Below are 22,529 nucleotides of genomic sequence, written 5' to 3'. Positions count from 1 at the left end.
CGTCAACCTTGCAACTGCCTATCACGTTCCCTTCTACCTAACGCTTGCGTCTATCTTCCGTTTCTATCAATCTAGACGCTGTTGACTATCTTTAAGCATCTAACTAGATGCATTCGACCAAGAGCGGTCAACCATGTGATTGTCCAGCTAGACGCCGACGATCGGATACAGAAGAGCCCTGGAGGTGCAGCCAGTTCCCCCCTTAGAAAAGCTTATGTGCGGTGGCAAAGGTTGGTGCCAGTGTCAGATCCGGTGGGCGGCATTGTGATCCCCCCCCACCTGCATATCACTCAGGCACAGAGGCAGCCATTTTGTCATTACACTACCACATACAGTCTATCGATCCCTCAGAGACATCTGTGAAGTGCCAAATGTTTGGCTTTTTTGCTGATGTAGGGTAGTTCCAGCTATTTTTAGCTGACAGACAACCTTGTGCTGGTTGTAAGCTGAAGAAGAGCTCGGGGCTTTAGATGTCACCCGGCTGCCATACTCCGAAGTTCCTGCTCACAGCACAAACCCCACAAACACAATAAGCGCTGACAGTCTGCATAACACGTTACGTCACAAGACGCACAGTCAGAGGTCAGCCGGTCACAGGGCAGGAATGTGCTGCACTGAGCTGTTACATGGTGCGCAATAATCCATACATTCAACAAATAACGTGACGGACAGCTGCAGCGCACTCAGGGGTAGATATATAAAGCAGTGATAAGGGAAGAGAAGTGAGCCAGAGGAGAAGTGACCCATGGCAACCAATCAGCTGCTCTGTATAATTATATATTATGCACATTCTAGATGTTACTTCAGTGCTGATTGATTGCCATGGGCCACTTCTCCGCCCTCATCGCTACTTCATACATCTACCCCACAGGGAGATACGGCATCAACGGAACGGGATACATATTATCAGATTTTATTTAAAATATTCCAACTGCTCGTAAACCAGTCAGGGTTAATTTACTAAAGCTTCTAAAAATGAAAAGAAGTGATGTTGCCCATAGCAACCAATCAAATACTGTTTATCACTTCCTAAAAAAAATTAACAGAATCTGATTGGTTGTTATGGGCAACATCAACTCTTTTAATTTTTGGAAGGTTAAAGGCACCCCCATAGAGTTATGGCTGTACGGATATGATCCTTGTGGCAGCCATGATGATCTCCATATCCAATGCGCACGGGACCCTGCATTGGATTGGAATCTGAGGTAAATATCATACGATATGGTGATTTTCACATGATTTATAGGCCCGATGGGTCGAAATCATGTGAAAAAGGGCCGATATCGTATAATTGTACGGGGCCTTTAGTATATATATCCCGTAGACTCCCTCTGGTAGAATTCTCATTGAATTAGTGCTACCAATCACCGATGGTAAATGATTTTCTCTCTGTGTGCACGGCTCTGTACCTGTTCGCGGTCGTACACACACATATAAATTTCAATATTTATGTAGATTTCAGTGTACGCAGCCTTTAAAAAAAAATAGCACATTATGGACCAGATTCTCTAAGCTTCAAAAGTGATAAAATGGAGAGTGATAAACAGCCAGCCAATCAGCTCCTTCCTGCCATGTCACAGACTGTGTTTGAAGAATCTCAGACAGGAGCTGATTGGCTGGCTGTTTATCACTCTCCATTTTATCACTTTTGAAACTTAAAACTGTTCCCTTTAAAGATGGCTGTCGTTAACGGTCGTCTCAGAAATATGTAAAGGGGGGAGTCAGGCCTTTTCCGTATCAAGTTCCTCGTCAAAATGATAGCAGGATTAGCAATTCAGTTTTAGCATGAAACTAAAGACACTTCACCCCAGACCGTCCTCAGTGACAGGGCAGCGTAGAGCTGCACAGCCCGAGCCCCATAACTCAGCCAGAGAATGGGGCCTTCATTTTGCAGACAGAGGCAGAGTGTGCTGAACGTGTAAACCAACCCGTGAAAGGGGATTAGTGGCAAATTCTAAATAGCTGTTTTAACAGGTGAACGTGTGACAGGTTACGCGTATGTTTTACAGCCGGGCCAATTAGCATGTCTGTATGGGAGGCACCTGTTATGGGGGTTCTAAGGAGCGTGCATTTTAGGGACAAGCAGAGAACTAAAACTGCTGGGGATGCATCGGACATTGGGATGGTACGGTTATACTCTGTGGTATATAAGGGAAATATATAAATGTATGTTCTAATCACTGCTACATTATTACGTTTAAAAGCAGAGGGACAGGAAGCATAAAAGATATTATTTTAAACTATATGCACGATAACGATATCTTGCCAATCCAGCTGTTGTTGAACTACACATCCCAGCATGCCCTGCAACAGCTGAAGCAAGGCCAGTGAGCAAAACTGCAGCAGTTCAACAACAGCTGGATTGCTAAGGCTCGCCATCAATGTGCTATATGAAATACCGCCTGTCGGCACAAAAAAGCCGTAAAAAACTCATGTTGACCGTTTGAATTTCGTAGTGTTGACCTAGCGACCGTATTCCAGTAGAATTCCCCCACAGCCTGACAAGGTTCTGGCTGGTAGCTGCCACCTGGAACAGCAGTGTTACCGCTGACACATTCTTTGCGTGTATCACATATAATGTACCGTACAAGACACGCCAGGGCCAACTGCAGACAGGAGGAATGCAGACTGGTACGCAAACTGCAAACATGGACTCTGCAAGCAGCCAGTGTAACAGGTGCTGGTATATATCGGGAGGCCGCATTAATGAGACTAGTGTTACATTTACAAGATCGCTGGCAGTCCCAGCAGCACTGGATGGGTATTTTGGAGACAGGCAGACAGGGTAACCTCTCGGTAACCTCCCGTCTGGCTGGAGTCCATAGCGCAGGGGTAACAAGAGCCGGTGCCTTGTTGCATTTCTCCAAATCCTAGCCTCATAGTTTTGATTCGCTCTCTCTCTGCTCCCTCACCCCTACTTCATTTGTGTCCTCCACAACTAATGTATTCCTACCTGAAGTCTAAAATATGATAAACTGGCTGAGAAAATATATGCACTGTGCAAAAAAGAAGCAAAAAATTGCTGTAGCCCAAAGTAGTCAATGAGAGTTGAGCTGTCATTTCTCGTACAAGTTTAAAAAATAAAAGGAAATGTCAGATTGAAGGAGATGATTTTTGAATGCTACAGGCTGTGGATGAAAAATGTCAAGAGGTGATTGGCTGGTATTTTATCCATGGTGTGTAGGGAGGGTGGAGCCGGTGGAGCACAAGCTCCAGGCGCCGAAAGTTCACAGGGAGCCGGAGCCATGCTCCACAAACTCTTTTAGTTGCACCGTGGGCATTTTGTGTGTTTTAGTGGCACCATGGGGCGTTGTGTGTGTGTTTTAGTGGCACCGTGGGGCATTGTGTGGTTTTTATTGGGCGCGGGGGGCAAAACATGCTGTCCAACTCTACTACTCCTAATTGGTTTTATGTCTCTGGCTGCAGTGATATAAGGTGACGTTTTTTCAGCCATGGAGAACGCAGGCACTTTAGGAGAATTCTCGCTCTCAGAGCAAACACTTGTGTCTGTTTCGTAAGCTGACGGAAAAGGTAAATATATTGTATGCTGTGTATGATCAAAGCAGGGGCCGCGCACATTGTTCCTTGGATCCTCTGCCGGCGGGAGATGATAAAAGCCGGATTGTACTGCAAACAGTATCACACAGTTCGTGTGATGGATTTGAAGAGGCAAACTGTCCCCTGCTGAAGTGACGAGAGTCACCAGCTGCCCGCCCAACATTTCCTCACAAGAAATAAAATACAACTATGTCTTGTCAGTATAATCTACTAGTTACCATATTATTTACAGATGTTCTCTGATAGAAATGTCAGGGCAGCCAAGAGATCACACTTCACCCTGTACAGGGTGTTGCCACACCCATTGCCAAGGCCGAGGCCTTCTAGAAAAAATCTGTGTGGCCATTTTGGGTGTGTGGTTATGCCTCCCTTACAGGACTGGGCATGCTTACTTTGCACTTACCCCTCCTCCTCTGTGATACATAATAGTACAGGATAGTTCTTTTTATTATTTTAAGCCCTGCAATCAGGGGCGTAGGGAGGGTGGTTCCAGAGGACCTTATGCTCCAGGCGCCGGAAAGTTCAAGGGGCGCTGTACAGCCCTGTCTCTCTCCTCCTTGCTGCTGCGGCTGCTGTGAGCTGAAGATGCAGCCGCTGGCAGGCAGGGGGAGCACCTCTCAGGCTGATATTGAAAGTGAAACTTACAGCCTGAGAGGGGAGAGAGAGAGACCGAGGAGCAGTGCCGTGGCCAGCCTTTGTAAAGTGAGTGGGGGCTGAGGGGACAGCAGATCTATGTGTTCACTGTGTCTGAGTACCTGGCATGATATTCAGGGAAGGTGTGTGTGTGTGTGTGTGTGTGTGTGTGTCTATTTGTGACTTATGTCTGCATTATCAGGGCAGACTCACTGTGACAACTGTGTGGGGGGTACTTGGGGATGGGTTCACTTACATGCACATGTGACATGCCTGCCTATGAAGGGGGGGGGGGGGGGGGGGGCTGTGCTGGAGGGGGGGTGACTGATATCCCCCTACAGCTCAGCCCCCCCCCCCCCCCCCCAGGCAGACAATTCATATATTCACCACCACCCCCCCCCCACCCCCAACCCCCAGATTCTGAATATGTCTAACATGTCTGCCTATGCGGAGGGGGCGTGGGGGGCGGGGTGGAGAAGGGAGGGACAATTTTGGAACCCCCCCCCCTCTAAAAATCCTGCGTTTGCCCCTGAGCCCTGTCTGTGCAGTGCTACAGGCCCAAGTACCCCTACTGACGGCGGCGGGCTGCATCGCTGTGGTGGTGGACATTTGTGGGGGGACAGTGAGTGTTTAACTGTCCCTATGTAACTGGATGGCTCTGTCCAAAAACTGGAGGGGAGGAACCGACCAAGGGAATTCGGCAGTTAGGGTGTACTACACAGTGGCATATTGTAGGGGCAACTTAACAAAAGACAGACATATATATATATATATATATATATATATAATTTGTTTGGGGGGTACTCATGTATTATCTGGGCTCCCGATTTTTTCATTGCTTACGGCATGCAATGCAATGCAATGTGATTTTTCATTGTAAAGACCTGATCTTTAATTGTATAGTCAACCATGGGTGATTTCATACCCCCACTATCCAACTATCCACACTATATAAGATCAACTCCGTGCGTAGTTGGATAGTGGGGGTATGAAATCACCCATGGGTGACTATACAATTAAAAATTGGGTCTTTACAATGAAAAATCACATTGCATTGCATGCCACTATATTGCATGCGATGCGATGCGATGCAATGCAATAATCGGACGCCCAGATAATACATACCGTAAGTACCTTTTTTTGTTATATGTGTTTTTCTTTAATTAATTTATATCTATTGTGTGTATATAATCTGAAATTATTTCTTCATGGTTTATCATATACGGTACCTGCAGCATCCAATCAGGTTCTGGAATTTATCTTCTAGAAGGTGCTAGATAAATAAGTATAATCTGATTGGTTGGTATGGGCAGTGCCTGCACTTCTATAAGCATGCACATTAATAGACTGACCTCTCACCTAATCACCTCCTCCCACTCCTGTGTCTAAGACTTCTCTCGCGCTGCCCCCCTGCACTGGAACAACCTCCCGCCACCCATCAGGCATTCTGATTCCCTTACCTCCTTCAAGCGCTCCCTCAAAACCCACTTTTTTCGACTAGCCTATCCCTCCTCCTAACCTCTTTTGATCCTCCTATCCTGCCTCCGTTCCCCTCCGTTCCTACTTATCCTATTGTATTTCGTTCGTCCACCCACCTATTTTTAGTATGTTAACTCTTATGAGTAGGGTCCTCCTGCCTCACGTACTCACCCTACCTCTTTACCTCACATGTGCTCCTGTCCTGTTCTTCCCTTCCTCTACTTCATCTTCAGTCTCCTCGACAATTTTGACACCTACTTCTGAACTGATGCTGATTTTAGTTCTACCAGCTATACCCCTATTCATACTGTATTTTTCAACACACCCTGTACGTTACCTTGTCATTTGTTTTTTGTTTGCTATGTACGGCGCTGCGGACACTTTGCGGCGCCTTATAAATAAACGTACTACTACTACTAGTAAATATATTTATACTGTTGTGAATAGAGGCTGTCATTTAATTGTAATAACAGTACACACGTGTGATCTAGCTAGCACGGCAAGGTGGTAAGTTACCGCTGGCTGCTTTGTGCCAGTGCGGCTGAATCCCAGCTGTCTCGGCCGTATTTTATTAATGACTTACCACCTAAGCAGAATGGGATTTTTTTTTTTTTAACTTAAGAAATATTACTAAGAAATATTGTTAAATAGACCATAAAACAGGTTAAAAAACATAATGGGGGGAAATGTAATAGGATGAGAGATTCAGAAAGTGGGAGATTTGGTGAGAAATCTCCAGTTGTTTTTTTTAAGCGGCAATCAGTGTGGCTGAGCAGTGTAAATGATTGCCGCTTTAAAAAAACTGGAGATTTCTCACCAATCGCTCACTTTCTGAATCTCTCATCCTATTACATTTCCCCCAATAAGTTATATATATATATATATATATATATATATATATAAATATATATATTTATATATATAAAATTGTTGCTGGTATATTTCTAGGCCACTGGGTGACAAATTGGATTGTTCCAATTGGATTAAAGATTGACTTTTATTTTTTATTTTTTATGAGGCACCATAATAATAATAATAATAATAATAATAATAATAATAATAATAATAATTTTATAGCACTCTTTCTCCAATAGGACTCAAGCCTTTTAATAATAATAATAATAATAATTCTTCTTCTTCTTATTATTATTATTATAAGTTAGCGGCGAAAAAGAAAAAAGGTCCCTTTAAAATAAATTTCCCACTTACGACAGTACAAAATTGTCCTGTTCCTCAAAGAGGCATCCTCAGTTACAGTGATGAATAGGAAAATAACCTTATGGTACTACACAATAATAAAAATAAGAAAGTACATAATAATAATAATTATACGAAGAAGAATAATAAAAGAGAAAAAAAAAGAAAAAAAGGTCCCTTTAAATTTCCCACCTATGACAGCACAGAATTGGCCTGTTCCTCAAATGGTAATTGTTGCCATGCAGATTTCGAGCTACCCAGCATCCCCTGGCTGAGCATGGAAACGAATAGAGAGGTTTGTCACGTCCCAGTCATTTAATGGGAAATACTTTGCCTGAAAAAGGCAGAAGATGTCGCGGAGGTTATCTTTTGTGACGAGGCTGTTTGTGATCCCGAGAGTTCAAAGCTAATCTGACTAAACGGTCATCTCTCTCTTTACCTTCTCTTGTTCTAAAATGATCTTGATGTCGTACTTCGGTACGGAACACATAACGGCTGAGAGGCGTTACATAAGCGCAGAATACGCAATATAGAGGAAAACCCTTTTGGAAGAACGGCAGTAGGGAAAGATTGCATTTTTTTTAAAAACTATGTGTTGTTTTTTTTGCGCATTACAAAATGTATCATTTCACGAGACATTAAAAGGTAACGTCGAGCGACGCGTAATCCCCCCGTGCCTCATTGTCAGGCAAAGTTTGTGGTATCGGTGCGAGGCGTTTGCTTGGCACGCTGTTCGCGATTTTCTCCAGCGAGTTAATTTAGAGTCTAACAACTCCTGCGTCTCATTCTCACTGACAAGTGCCTGCAGCCAGCTCAGACTCAAAGAACACTAAATCTTTTTCTGAATGTATTTATAGAATTCCATAAATCTTGCACGCACCTTCCAGCAGCTGTAGGGAGCCAGAGCCTGCAACCAGCCTCGGAGGGAGTCTCTGGCTCTCACTGCCGAATCACGCTCAGTGCTCTGTGTAACATCTTTGTAGGGAACAGCTCATGAAAATTGCAATATCTGCCTACTATACCATCTGTGTATATATGTAGAAGACGTGATTGGAAACCACCAATGGTTCACGTTGTCCCACAAGCCGACCACCGCAGCTAAAACTAGGAGGCCAGGAAATTTTGAATAAAAATCCTGGCCCTGCCCATACCCACAATGGCCGCGACTTGCCTTCATTTTGGGAAACGAGTTTGTCGCCACCTATAGGCGGAACTACCATTGGTGCAGTAGGTGCATTGCACAGAGGAATAAGGCTGCCATCCACTGCTGAGTGGCATATTGTGAACTTGGGTTATAATGGAGGAGGGGGCCCAAATTATATTTTGCACCAGGGCAATCCATTCACAAGTTCCGCGACTGACGCCACCCCCTCCCCAGCGCCAAATAGAAGCCAACTGTCAATCACTGGCAGTCTGCACAGTACAGGTCCAGCACATGTGCAAAGCACAGAACACCGGTACATTGTGGCAGCATACGTCACTGTAGCAATGGGACATTAATCAGGCCCACGGAGTCTCCGTGATTTGATATAACTCTTAACGTGACCAGCACATAATTCTTCAGTGTTGTTAAAAATATTAACAACAGGACAAGAACAAGCCATCAATGTTTTTTTCAACCAGAGTTTATCGGCACTGTTCGGGGACTGGCTTGGCAATGTTGGGTCAATCAGGAAAGAGACTGCGCTGTTGGGCCAATCAGGAAAGAGACGGCGCTGTTGGGCCAATCAGGAAAGAGAGGGCAGCCGCTTAGCAGCACTAATAAAATAAAATAAGTGGCAGGTAAAAAGTAACATAGTAAAACTGTCCCTAGAAATGACATGTATGTAGATGTTTTGCTCTTTAAATGTCTAACTGACATTGGTTCTATAATTGCTTAGAAAATATATTTAGCTAAGCGTGCAGAAATGTTGACACATGGTAAAAAGAATTATTAAAAGCCATAGCAATAGCCCCACACCTGCCACACGAACAGCCACACACCTGCCACGAACAGGCACACACCTGACCTGGTTACCCACTGACCGCCCCTACATTGTCCAAATTCTAACGCTAGCCTGTATGTCAGATCCTCAAGTGTCCTCACAGATATCAGGCATGCAAAGACTTTAATACAATTTTGCAGCAGATCAAGGGAAAAAAAATAGGTTACAGACCGAAAAAAAAAAAAAGTAAAAATGTTATCTGGTTAAAATTAATTTATTTGTATAATTTTTTAGGCCCATCCATCAAAGAACATTCTGAGCACATTATTACTCAGCGTGTATTTAAAGCAGATTACAGTAAATTCAGTTTATTCAGCTTGTGACCTACTGCTCCATGATACCATTTAAGAAAAAGGATCTTTACAGAATTCCCCCATCTCTGAGCTGCGCTTCCTACTGCTTTATGATATTAAAAAGCAGTTTTTGATTTTTTTTTCAAAAATACCGCGACTAGGTGGCCCCTTTTCCCCCCCAAATATGATTTTTTTTTTCTTCCCATTACGTTATTCAAATAAATTCCCCATTCATATTAACCTTAAATAGCCCAAACATTTACTTCCCTGTATGGAATAGCCCATGCAATATATTTTACTTAACGTTTATAGAACAATAAAATAAAAAAAATAATAAAAAAAACCCAATACAATTAAAATAACCCCAGTCCCATTCCTTTCTCTACCTCTCTGCCCTCCATCCCCAGCTGCATTCAGTAATTCCAAGAAAATACAAAGGGTAGAGAGAATAAGCTGTGGCGTTAAAAAAAAAAAGTTCTGACGTATTTCCAACATTAAAGGGACCGTGTTCCCGTACTGTATGCCACGCTGGGACAATGTTACTTTAATTGCCACAACCCCATCGTTGTTCGTGTTACAATATTTTGCACAATTATGTATGTGTAGCATAAGACACTGAAGTTGCTAGAGTAATGGGGAAAACTGTGTGCATATAACATAACTATCCTTTTTTTGGGTGGATTAAAGTTGCTTCGCTAACAGAACATCCAAAGAGTAACTTCCAGACTGGCTCTGCAGGAATTCTATTGTAAGATTCGTAAACAGAGGTTGGACCTGTTATGTCACAGCAGCTCAAATGACTGCAGTCTTTTAAACGTGTGTCAGATCCCATGAGGTTACTGTGTGGATTAATTTTAATGTTGTCATACAAGCCAACAACCCAGGTGCAAAAATTGGCCACTCTCCTACTATGCCAAGCCACATCCCACCCCACACAAACCACACCCCCATTTGACGAAACCACTCCCAAGTTTATTCATGCCAGAAGTGATCGGAAGAAACTTAGCGCTTCAGATCAGTAAAGATCTCTGTCTTGTTCAAGTCACACACGCACACTGCACTGGCCGCTTCCAGTACCAAGATCTATAAAATGAAATAATAGACTAGGAATAGTAATACAATTGTAAAAAATATATAGAAAAAAAATACATTTAATTTAAATATTTCAGAGAGTAAATAAGGGTAGGATGATTAGCCAGGTCAGACGTAATAATAATATATTTGTAATTGGGCATTTAATATTTATACCACAACAGTTCATTGCTAAGAATCGTCAGCCTGCCACGTTGCCACGTTTGTGGTTCCGAAACAACCTTAAAATAGGCGCAATAACCCTAAGAGCAGTACTAAAAAAAAAAAAAAATTACAGTTGGTTTAAAAAAAAAAGTGTTTTAAATCTTCATGAGAATTAAATTCAATTAACTATAATTAAATTTACAAGCAAAACTTTCCACCCTGTGCACGGTACACGACACAGTTAAGTAAGCCCGCTGCAATTAACCCTTCAGAAGCATCTGCATCGCTGCCTATGGTGAAGTGGATTTTCGATCCAGTCGTCAATCTGTGAGCTGGGTCAGAGATCTCGGCTGAGGCTGCCAGTAGCGCTATTTGTGCTAACAGTTAATGGCACTGCCCCAAGGTCAGCTTGTCGAGAGCAGGCATTGGTCTCGATCCAAACTCCTCGAGCTCTGTACGCCTCTGTTTTTTTTCCTCGTGAGGAGTCAGGCAGCAACAATCGTCCAACGAAATAAAACAGGAAGATTTCGAATCCACGCCTGTTTACTTTCCTCGAGACCTCCTGTCCGGCACAGATGCAGCAACGTCGGGCGCAGGAGGGGGAAGAAGAAAAAAAAAAAAACCCACGAAATAAAACACATCGACAAAATGGCGGAGGAGCAGCGGCGGACATTTTGTAGATGGAAGGTTGGCAGAAGTTCATGGAAACAATAAAACAAGCTGGGCAAGTTTTAACTGCGTCCGTGCCAAGGGTAACTTTTTACAGCGTTACTGGCATTAAGGAACTACGATAATAGAACTGGCGACGGGTGTTTTGTTATTTGTTTTATTTAACACTTTCACTGCAGTTGGATAAGATAAGTGCACGCAGTTTAGCGTGGCAGAACTGAGGCTAGTTAACCCTTTATCTGTCGAGAAGACGGCAGTACAGAGTGCAGCTAATAATACCTGCCGTTCCGATGGATAATCCGCACTAATATATGCTGCACCGGCCATTTAAGGTGCTCAAAAACAACGCTAATTAAAAGACGAAGACAAGACGTCTTTCTCTGTTGTTGCTGCAATCAAGCATAAGACTGAATGAAGGTGTTTACCACATTCAAAAACTATTTTACTGAATAACTTATTATATAAATAATATTATTTCGGTGGAAGTCCCACCTTTGGAACCACCACCATATATGTTATGGCACCATATAACCAGGACCTGCGACAATTGCTCTAGATCTTGCCCACTTTCTTGGAATGTCAGTGAGTATTCTGAAAAGTTTTGGGGGAGTCCCCCTGTTTTCACCACATCAAGAGTTCAGAGAAGCGCCCTTGCCATAGAAAACCATAAACTCTATTTTTACGGCCATTTAAAGTGGAGATGAAGCCGGAAAGCAGCACAGGAACAACATATGCTGGTCTTACAGCAAGTACTCTAGTATACTAATGTTATACAGTATAAACGCTGTAATCTACATGTGTATATATAAAAGCCTAACTACTCCTCACCTCTGTGAGGTGAAGTACCACCAGTAACCACTAGAGGTCACTCATTGGTCCAAATTAGTCCTTTGTGTGCTAAGAGATGGCATAACAGAAAGTGAAAGCTATTTTTGCAGGGACCAGGGGCGGATTGGCCCACCGGGAAACCGGGCCATTTCCTGGTGGGCCGTCCCAAAACTCCTGAAAAACGGGCCGGCCGCGCCCCCCCTGGACTGGCAGGGCCATGGCACTTTGCCCACATCCAAAATGGCCACGGGACGGCTGCTGCACATGCGCGACAGCGCACAGCACCTCCCATGGACTGTCATGTGCGGCGGCGGCAGCGGGCTCCCAGCTCCTGTTACCCCATCTGGAGGCTGAAGAACGGAGCAAGTGAGCCCTGCATTACAAACACCACCGCCGTCCCGCATTACATCAGCGGCCGCCACCCCCCGCATCCCCGCATTACATAGGACGCCACCTATCCCCCCCCCCCCCGAGCTGATACAAAATGTGTCTTTCCCGGGCTGACTTGCAGTCCCAATCCGCCCCTGGCAGGGACACTGATCTGTTTCAAACTTCATGGATATGGAGAGGGGGAGCTGTGTAGTCAGATATTAGAGGTAGGGGAGCAGATAGGGACTGGGGGATGGGTGGAGAGTTTGTGAGCTAAAAACGGTCACTGCTCAAACTGAAAGTAAAAACTGTCACAGCTTAAAGTGAAAGTACATTACAGATTCTGTCACTTTGAATGGGCTATTATATAGTACCTGGGGGGGGTTTGCGCTAGAAGCGAGTGGTTTAGCACAAAATTGAATAATAACAAATTCCATGCAAAATTGCCCAAATTACCAACCGGGCTTTGAATTGATTCCCCATCCACCCTGTTCTCCGACTGACTTCTTCCTATTTCCAAATTTGAAAATCCGGCTCGGGAATAAATTCTCGGCGAACGGGAAAGTCAGGAAGTATTTTGCAGGCTTTGTGACACCCTACTTTTCTGACGGTTATTAAAAAAATTTGAACCTTGCTGGACCAAGTGTATCGCCCTCAAGGGAGACTATGATGCGAAATATAGTCACCCACCCCCCAAAAAAAAATTATAAATAAAATGATGTGTGTGTGTATATATATATATCACTTGTTGTGGCTTGAGAAAGGGGCGCAGGCTCGAAACGTTGCCAAATTTAATAAATCCACGTTTGCATCTCCACTAGACGCTATGACAGAGGTGGATCCTGATGAAAGTCAAAGACACAGTCCCTGAAACGTTGATTGTTGTGGATTTAAGCACAAACTACCTGAGTGCCACCTCTGTCACACTCTGTGAATCTCGGAGTGCCACCTCTGTCACAGTATATATATATATATATATATATATATATAGCAATTTGATTGATGCGGCACTCCAATGGCTCAATAGATGCAAACAAACCGGTGCCCGCCGACAGGTTATACCCAAAGGTATTTGTAGATAGCGTGTGGTGCGCGGCGGCACTCGAATAACTGAAACAAACTGCAGGGATTATCCCAACGTTTCAAGACCTTTCGGTCCCTTTATCAAGGTGCAGAAGACGATAAAGGGACCGAAAGGTCTTGAAACGTTGGGATAATCCCTGCAGTTTGTTTCAGTTATTCGAGTGCCGCCGCGCACCACACGCTATATATATATATATATATATATATATCGAACGTATATCGAAATATATATATCTATTAAGGACATTCACAGGCTGCAGTCACTCAGTTCCCCTGTACAGAAGTGGGCTCAATGAAAGAATAAAAAAATGATGACAAGCTCCCCCCAACTCCCCCCTGTGCGATATTGTTCTGGGAGCCACATTACATGTCCTGAACCCAAGGGCAGTTTCTCTCATAAACAATGGCTGAACATTTGCAGCGCACCTGGGCATTTTCCATTACATCGCACTGAGAGTGGAGGGTGTCACCTCAAACATTAACCCCTTCTAGACAAGCTGGTGCTATTAAGCCTTAGAAGGAGAGTTCTCCTAAGAAAGACATTCCGGTATATAGTGTATCAGTCTGTAATATCAGCGCAACCCTCACTGCCGTTCCGTCAGTGTCATACGACCATACATTGGTCCTCAGAGCTGCACGTTCTGCAGTGGTCAAACACCTGATGTTTCTCTTTCGATGCTGCAGACCCCCACAGTGCACTAACCCACCGTCGTACAGGGGATTACCATACTGTCCCTTTAAACCCGGGACGCTCATGGATTACACAGGTTCTGTGGCTGATTAAAACCAGGTGCAATGAAGGCTTGAAGTCAGCCAGCCACAGAACCTTGTAATTCACGAGTGTCCCGGTTTAAAGGGATTGGGTGGTAATCCTATAAAGGGTGTACTACACATTTTGGGAACCACACAGATGCTTTTTAATGTCAATGGAGGACATTATCCATAGAAAGGGGGGCTTTGGAATAAATGAGGGACATGGGGTCTCAGTGTACGACTGGTTTCAGTTTGACATGGGGTGGTGAAGGGAATGGGATCCTTAGGTCGACATGAGTTTTAACACGTTGAGCTACAGTAAGAAAATACTGTGTCATTAATAAAGCATTTACGCTTTATATTTGCCTTCCGAGTTAGGTGCAGACTTGGATTCCCTTCCTTAAAAGTTAGCACTACAAATGTCAGCATGCCCTGCCCATTTACAGTGTAAATAGGAGCCCCTCATGGCGATCAGTAAAACATAAGCCAATGCATAGGCAGCCGCGTGACTTCCCGCATGGAACCCCGAGCGCGGCACTGCGCAGGTGCCCATGTTCAACCAAGCGCAAAAGGGGCCAGATGTACTAAGACTTGAAAAGTGATAAAATGGAGAGTGATAAACCACCAACCAATCAGCTCATACCTGTCATTTTTTTTAAAATACAGACTGTGACATGACAGGTAGGAGCTGATTGTTCAAATTAGTCGAATTCAAAAGAAACGGTGCCCGGAAGCTAGAGGGTTAAGGCCGTAGTGGTTGTAACTTGAGATGAAATGGTTAATCGTCTTATCAGGTTTATTATGGGAAATTGGGAGGGGTAGTTTAAAAATGGCACTTATCTGAGGGACTACGCATACAAGTTGTTGTGGTTAGAGGCTTGTGGCCTGTGAACAGGATATATACGTGCTGCCTCATGCAAGTGCTCAACTGCAATGCATTCTGGGGGACAGGGCTTTCAGCTGGAACAATCATGACAGACTTGTCATTTTGCCCCTTTTATTCTGACTGACCAGGTGGAGCAATTGCAATGCGTGTCCGTGGTTGCGACATGTGATGGAGTCATCAGCCATGGTGGATTTTTACAGCCATCTTATTCCTTTACTGACATGCCAAACCAGACGCAAGTGTGGACAAATTCTTCAGCCCCAATGCCCCCTAGGAAGGTAAAAGGGCCCTCTCCCCGCACCCCGGGCCTAATTCATTGTGTGTACACAAATGCAATTGCGATGTTCCAGGCTACGGAACTGCAGATGTCAGCAAGCGAAGCTGTTGCTCGGTACTGAAAATAGACGGCCACCCAGACATCACAAACTCATTCAAAATGGCGTACACCTTTGTCAATTATATCCAAAAATGATTATTACGGATAAGGGTGGGTCTATGGCTGGGCAGACTGGACACAGCAGTACTGTGCCTTGGAGGAGGCAGATACCAGAGGTCCTACTGGACCTTTAACGTCTGTCAAGGGAGTGCAATGTGTACAGCGTTACCCAGAAGTGCCAGATTCAGGAAATACTTGCGTGCCTGCTAGCATTTAACCCCTGACAATGAGCAAGAAACCCCTGGCGATGAGCAATTAACCCCTGGGCAACGAGCATGTAACCCGTGGCTACGAGCAAGAAACTCCTGGCAACGAGCATGAAAGTCCTGGCTATAAGCAAGAAACTCCTGGCAACGAACAAGAAACCCTTAGCAACGAGCATGCAACCCCTGGCAATAATCATGAAACCCATGGCGATGAGCATGAAACCCCTGGTAACAAACAAGAAACCCCTGGCAACAAACAAGAAACCCCTGGTATTGATCAAGAAACCCATGACAATGAGCATGTAACCTCTGGCAACTAGAAATTAACCCCTTGGCATTGAGCATTTAACCCCTGACAATAAGCACGTTATACCTGGCAATGAGCATGTAACCCTCTGGCAACAAGCATGAAATTTCTGGCAGTGAGCAAGAAACCCTTAGCAACGAGCATGTAACCCCTGACAACGAGCATGAAACCCATGACAATGAGCATGTAACCTCTGGAAACTAGCAATTAACCCCTTGGCAACGAGCATTCAACCCCTGGCTATGAGCATGAAACCCCAGGAATCTCTGGGTGGCGGGACCCTGCCGGTCTCCGCTTCAAGGAGATGGTCAGGGATAGGTGGGGTTCGGGGCGGCGGTGGGGACCGTCGATGGTGGTGGGGGAGGCGGCGGACGGCCGCCTCCCCTACCCAATTTTGGAGTAGGGGGGGATGAACCTGCCGCAATCAGCTCATCCGAACGCTGAGCCAGGGGTGTAGTCAGAACATGCGGGCCCCATTGCCACATTATGAAAGGGCCCCCACTGTAACACGTGATTGTCGTTTTCATGTTTTTGCAAAGTTCTCGTCTGTTTTCAAAGCCCGTGAGAATATTCATCGCGTTTATTGTTTGCTGAGCTGCGCGGGACCGGCGACACCGACATCCAATAAAACTCGGTGTCCTCTGCTGGCCACGCTCAGCGGGAGTTAAAATCATATATTACGGATTCCTACCTCACCTATTAATTAGCATTAACTGCATGAGAAACTACATCCCCAGTGTTTATGTTGGAGCATGTTATTCTTTTTAAGGTCATTTAGTTGTTGCAGGGGGGGGGGGGGGGGGGATTGGGTCCCCAGTGCCTGTGCTGCAGACGCTGCGGAGAAAATGCTTGTTTTTGCACAGACGTTGTCGGTTGGAATGGAGCGGCGAGCGTATATATATATATTTTAGCCATGGCGCCCGCTGTAGCAAAGGTTATCGACTGATCTCTGAAGAAAAAGGACAAACAAGCTATTTATACTGGTTGCGGAAGAACATGTTTATACTGTATCTGCTGTTCAGCCGTCGCAGCATAAAGTATGCAAATCCTCTTTGTCCTTAAACCACCCCTGGAGTGGCTGCAAGAGGCACTGAGAGCCGCTTCCCGACGGTGTCAGCGTTAATGAGTAGCTGCCTTCTCTGCTCCAGGCTCATCGCAAACTGCTCACTCTCACAGGGTCCAAAGTCCCTGCAAGAGATACTCAGTCCCCCAGTCACCCAAATGGAGCGGCAGACCTTCATTTTCCCAGGGTCCAGTGAGGCGTGAGGTGCAACATCAGTGAGGCACGAGGTGAAATGGTTGGCATTTACCAGGGCACATGAGTTTTTCACATGCTTTTTTTGTCCCAAAGGTCGACACAGTCAACACAGGCACCATCTAAGTGTACCGCATCCCCTCGCCACGCTCAGCACACTATTTCATTCTCCCACCGTGCTGTAGTGGATGGCAGAGCATGAAATACCACCTGTCGGCACATGTCGGCAATTTTTTTTAAAATCATGTCGACCTTTTGTGCGCACAAAGAAGTAAAACAACCTACAGTAGAATATGAGCACCTTAGAAAAGAAAAATTAACAAAACAATAGTCGTACAAAAGAATAAGGCCATAATGTGTGCCTTATTCATGTTTGTAAGTAAAAAAAACACTTGTGCAAAGCCATGCTGTGCTGCAGGGGGGCAGATGTAACATGTGCTGAAGTTAACACACTGGTGCGTTTTTGCCCCTCAGCGATGTTTTAAAATTCACTGGAAGATAAATCGCTCAGTGCAATCGGAGACTGTGGAAAGTGCATTAGTCGGCCTGTAATACAGGGTGACAGATGGCGGCGTCTGGTGATGATGCGGGAGTGCGCATTAGCGCTCACTACTCATTGCCCACCATACACACTAGTAGATTTTGAGCTTAAAATCGCCTAGTGTGTACGGGTCTTTACATGTGCGTGGGGTGTGTTCAAACTGATACCTACATTCCAGTGTAAAAATAAGGCTGTCTAACTAATTTGTGGGCTACATGCAAAAGCAGCCAGTGTTTACCCTACACAGAAAAAATGTAACCCACCCAAATCAACTCTCTTTGTACTTTTTACATCTGCCCACCTGCAGTGCAGCATGGTTCCACCCCGGTTGCTTGCTTTCTAACTTTGAATAAGGACCTATTTTCCCATAGAACTCCATACTCCTAAATTACGTCTCAAATTGGCTCCACCAGTTTGGTCCTAACTGTCATGCTGGGTTTGAAAAATGACAGGTAGGAGATGATTGGCTGGCTGTTTATCACTCTCTTTTTAAAGCTTGATACATCTGTCCCTATATCTCCCTGCCACAGAAAGGTCTCTTAGCTCTCAGGACTGGCTGGGCCTCTGCTTCTACCACAGACAAAGGGGTTAAGCCTGTTGCTGAGTTCTATTCTTGTTCTCTGTTTGTATGGAAAACATTTTCCGTGTCGCAATAAAGAGATAAGCAAACAGCCAAGCCCTCAGAGGGACGTAACTAAGGAAGTGCTCTCTATAATGTGCGGGTTATGTGAGGATATATTTACACTGCCCTATTGACACAATGGCTCTGTTAGTGCATAAACAACTGGAGGATCAGACATCTGCCTGAAGGTGCAGGTAACGCCGAGCACTCCTATGGGCGCGATAAATGCTCACGGCCCAGGACACAAGGAGCGCTTCCCTTGGGTCAGCAAGTGACGCACAGGCGCTGAAGGCAGGCCCACTAATGGTATGCTCTTCTGCCCTCTACGGTATGTGAAAACGGCCGTAGGAAAATGCCAATCCTTGGGCAACGGCCTAGCGGGCATTATCCCTGGCATTCAAAAAAATCTGGAAAGGAATTTTAGTCAATGATAACGAGATTTTGGGGTTTTGTTTTTGCATTTGACAACTTTTTGTGGAGTAACGTTTGACAGAAATGATAAATTTTTGGCTTAAGCTAATGCGGAGGTCCCGCGAACCCTGAACCACGTTTATTTTTGGCAAATTAATGAAGCGTTTGTATTTAAAAGGTTCTCAGTTGCCATCGAGAAGTATCTGCAAATGCTCATTTTTGTTCGGCGGAGAAAGCGATATTCTGGCTTCCTGTTATGAACGGCAGGAAATGCGGCTGAAATTTATCTGAACAACACAGCTCAGGGCTGATAACGTTATTAAAAGCAAATGATACATTACTAGCTAAAACCAAAAGCCCATCGAAATGACGGCTTCTGCAATGGACTTCCGCTTTGAGCTGTGACAGTTTTCAGCCCAAAAACTCTCCACCGCACCCCCAGTCCCTCTCTGCTCCTACCTCCAATCTGTCTTCACAGCTCCCTCTCTGCATATCTAGCAAGTTTAAAAAAAAGTTGCTTTCACTTTCTGTTATGACATATTTCAGCACACAAAGGAGTAATTTGGTCCGTCGAGTGGCCAGTGGCGGTACTTCACTCCAGAATTTGTGCTGTATTTGGGGCGGTCACACATCCAGGTTAGAACAGTGGTCACTTGCTCCCTACAGTAAGCAACTTTTTTAATGACTGTTTCTGTGAAATCTAGACTAAATAGGTCCCTCCTATAATTCAACCAACCCCTTATGTTATTGGCTGACTTTAAATTAAATCCCGCCCACTTTCAACTCTGACCCTTCTGCGGCCCACTCAGGGCCGCCGACAGGGGGCTGCTTTATGTACAGCTGTCCTGGGCACCCCCCCCCCCCCTTGCCTGCACACTGCCTGTAACTCGGCGGCTCCCCAGCCAGCCAGGCACGCACACCACACAGGGCAGCCCGCAGAGCAGCAAGCCCAGGACACAGAGGGGGAGCGCCGATCAGAATCATTCGGGTGCTCCCCTCTGTGTCCCAGGCTCAGTGCTCTGCAGGCTGCACTGTGCATTGCAATGTGCGCTCATGTCCGAGTGGGACCGAGGGGATGCAGGAGCCGGGTGATGCTGCGCCGCTGACACTGCCACTGGCCACCAGGTTAGGAATTGGGTGGTGGTGGTGGGGGGTTTTGACTGGGCCCCAAAATTCCTAGTGGCAGCCCTGAATCGGGCATTGAAATGTGGGAAACATTGCTAGGTGGCATAGGGGCAGGAACTGAAATCGATGACTTTAATCTTACTTTGTTGCAATATAGGCCATCGTCTTGCAGAGGCACCATGGCCCAGCAAAAAAATCTTTGAGTTCCATTTCTATTTTACCACTGTGACAGTTAGGATTGGTTGATACTGGGGCGTGCCATGTCTCATGGGGATGGGCCAAGAGTCACAAGGGCCTGGTCTCACCCCGCCCCATCTCTCTGTGTGCTGGGCAGCTGAGCAGCGCTACAGGGAGCGGATTGGGAACATGGGAAGTGGCACTTTCTGATATTTCAAGTCATTTACTACAGAGGTCACAATCATAAGGGGTTAAAAACGTTAAACGCCCCCTTTCCCCGATCTAAAGCGGAGCTGTGTGCTGGCTTGCCGCATGGAAAGCCTTTAGAATTTCTCAGCTGTCTAACAAAGCCTCTTGTTTCCCATAAGGTGCCATGAATGTGTTACATAACGCCGCCCCCCCCCCCCCCCCCACTAATTAGAATTGCAAGCACTTTGCAAATAAATAGTTTACACCCATTATAATTACAAATGTGCACCGGGGGCCTAGATAATCTTAAATCAATCCAATCCTCTTTAAATGTTTCAGCCTTTTATTCTTTAAAAACACGTCATATGGCTTTTTCATAAAAGAATCCTTCCCTTCCACCCTAAAACAAAAGGGAATGAATAAAACCAATCAAATACTCGCACGAATCATCTCCATGAGTACAATTCTATATTTTATGCAATATTACATGACCCGAGCGCTGCGTTCCTCCCCGCTTTATATACTGTTGCGCGAGCTAAGCTGCGAGCTCGCGGCACGCGTCAATGATGAACTTGATTCACTAAAATAATGATTGCTCTGCTCCAATACGGGATAGGGTGATCTTCCTTGAGAACTGCACTACATAGTGAAAACTGCACCAAAAAAAATTGTCCGGCGGTTTTTGAGATTAGCGTGTTCAAACAGATGCGGTACGTGGACTTTATTTTATACTATTCAAGTATGATGAGGTTTTTTTATATGGGGTTATTTATACGGGGCCATGTTGGCATGGCAACCAATCACTTACACTCACCTCTCACAGACATATTGTTTACTGATAGTGCCCAAACCATCCGATAATACATTAAAATGTCAAATTAAATGACTATTTTCAATTGCCGCACCATTTCCCTCGCACTGATGCGCTAGTGCCTATTCATAGTGATCTGAAACTAGCTCTGTGGTGAGATTCATGACACTTACCAACCATGAAACAGATACTATGCAAATATGTATAATTGCAAAACATAAGTGTACAAAGCAGCATAAAAACAGCAATATATACTGTAGATAAATAAGGACTGTACAAATCTTAGAAGCCAGGCAGCCAATTGGGTAATTTACCGTGCGTAACTCTATCACCAGGGGCTATTGTACTGTCTCCAAAAAGCAAGCGCTTTTGGGGATGCAAAATTCAAAAAAAGTTTTGCAAATGATTTTTTTCTTCTTCTGGGGACCTAACAGAATTGGCAGGGAAAATATCAGCAAAACATTGGGAAAAAATCCATGTATTGCGTTCTATGATTTTCCCAAATAGTGATTAACCCCGCCCCTCCCCCCCAATAAATTTGAATAATAACTGCTGCCAAAATAAGTCATGTGACTACCATAGTAACAACAGTCACATAGCACATGATCGAGAGTGTCGACATCGACACAAAAAAACGTGAAAAAATATATCACGGCAACCGTTTTCACGTGTCGACATTTCCCATGCCGTCATTTGTCAATTTCAACCTAGTACATGTTGATCTTTTTGTGTCGACTTATTGACTGCTGACTTGGACACTGTAGACCTGTCCATCCACATCTCACAAACATTGACAAAGTTCTAGGCGGTAAATTTACTAAGGTGGGACTTCTATTTCACATGGGCTGTTGCTATGGGTAACCAATCACATACTATCTATGATCTTCTAGAAGCAGAAATAAGCCGTAGATTCTGATTGGTTGCCCATGTGAAATAGAACTCTCATCTTAGTAAAATTTCCCCCACAGTGTTAATGTCAAATCCTCTTTTCGGGACCTTGTACTCATGGATGTACTTAATGAAACCATTGTAAATTCCTGCAATAAATTATTATTGTCCTTGGTAGCAGCTGGTGGAACTAACTTAACTATTGCTCTACAGCAGTGTTTTTCAACCACCGTGCCGTGGCACACCAGTGTGCCCTGAGCTGTTCTCAAGTGTGCCCCCAGTTCTAGAGATGCCCAAACCAGATTACAGCCACCACCAGTTCAACTGTTATTTACTGGTCTCTTCTTTTCATGTCAAGGGCCAATGTATTTAATTTTTGCTACCTGTGGGGACCAGTGTGATGGTTTTTTTTTTTTTTATATGGGGGCCAATAGGTTTGTTTTTTTTCTTGTGGGGGCACAATGTGTTTTGCCCTGTGGGGACCCCATAGTGTGCCTTGACAATTTTAAAATCTTATTTAGTGTGCCGCAAGGTAAAAAGGTTGCAAATCACTGCTCTACAGGAAATACAGTACACATGTATTCGGTAACTC

General features: G+C 44.8%; 1 long non-coding RNA gene across 2 annotated transcripts in view; it reads right to left on the bottom strand.

Annotated features, from left to right (window-relative positions):
- LOC146073819 (uncharacterized) overlaps nt 1-22,529 on the bottom strand; it is a 67,964-nt gene that overhangs the window by 10,690 nt on the left and 34,745 nt on the right. The window contains exon 4 of one of the 2 annotated variants that reach the window (XR_014473319.1): nt 20,506-20,638. The exons of the other annotated variant lie outside the window; for it this stretch is intronic. This is a non-coding gene — a long non-coding RNA (uncharacterized LOC146073819). Of the gene's footprint in view, nt 1-20,505; nt 20,639-22,529 lie in introns of those variants that run through there. 2 annotated transcript variants of the gene reach the window in all.

This window comes from Crinia signifera, chromosome 4 (genome assembly GCF_055691185.1).
Source record: "Crinia signifera chromosome 4, ASM5569118v1, whole genome shotgun sequence".
Classification (NCBI taxonomy): domain Eukaryota; kingdom Metazoa; phylum Chordata; class Amphibia; order Anura; family Myobatrachidae; genus Crinia; species Crinia signifera.
This window is presented reverse-complemented; position numbering and strand designations above follow the sequence as displayed.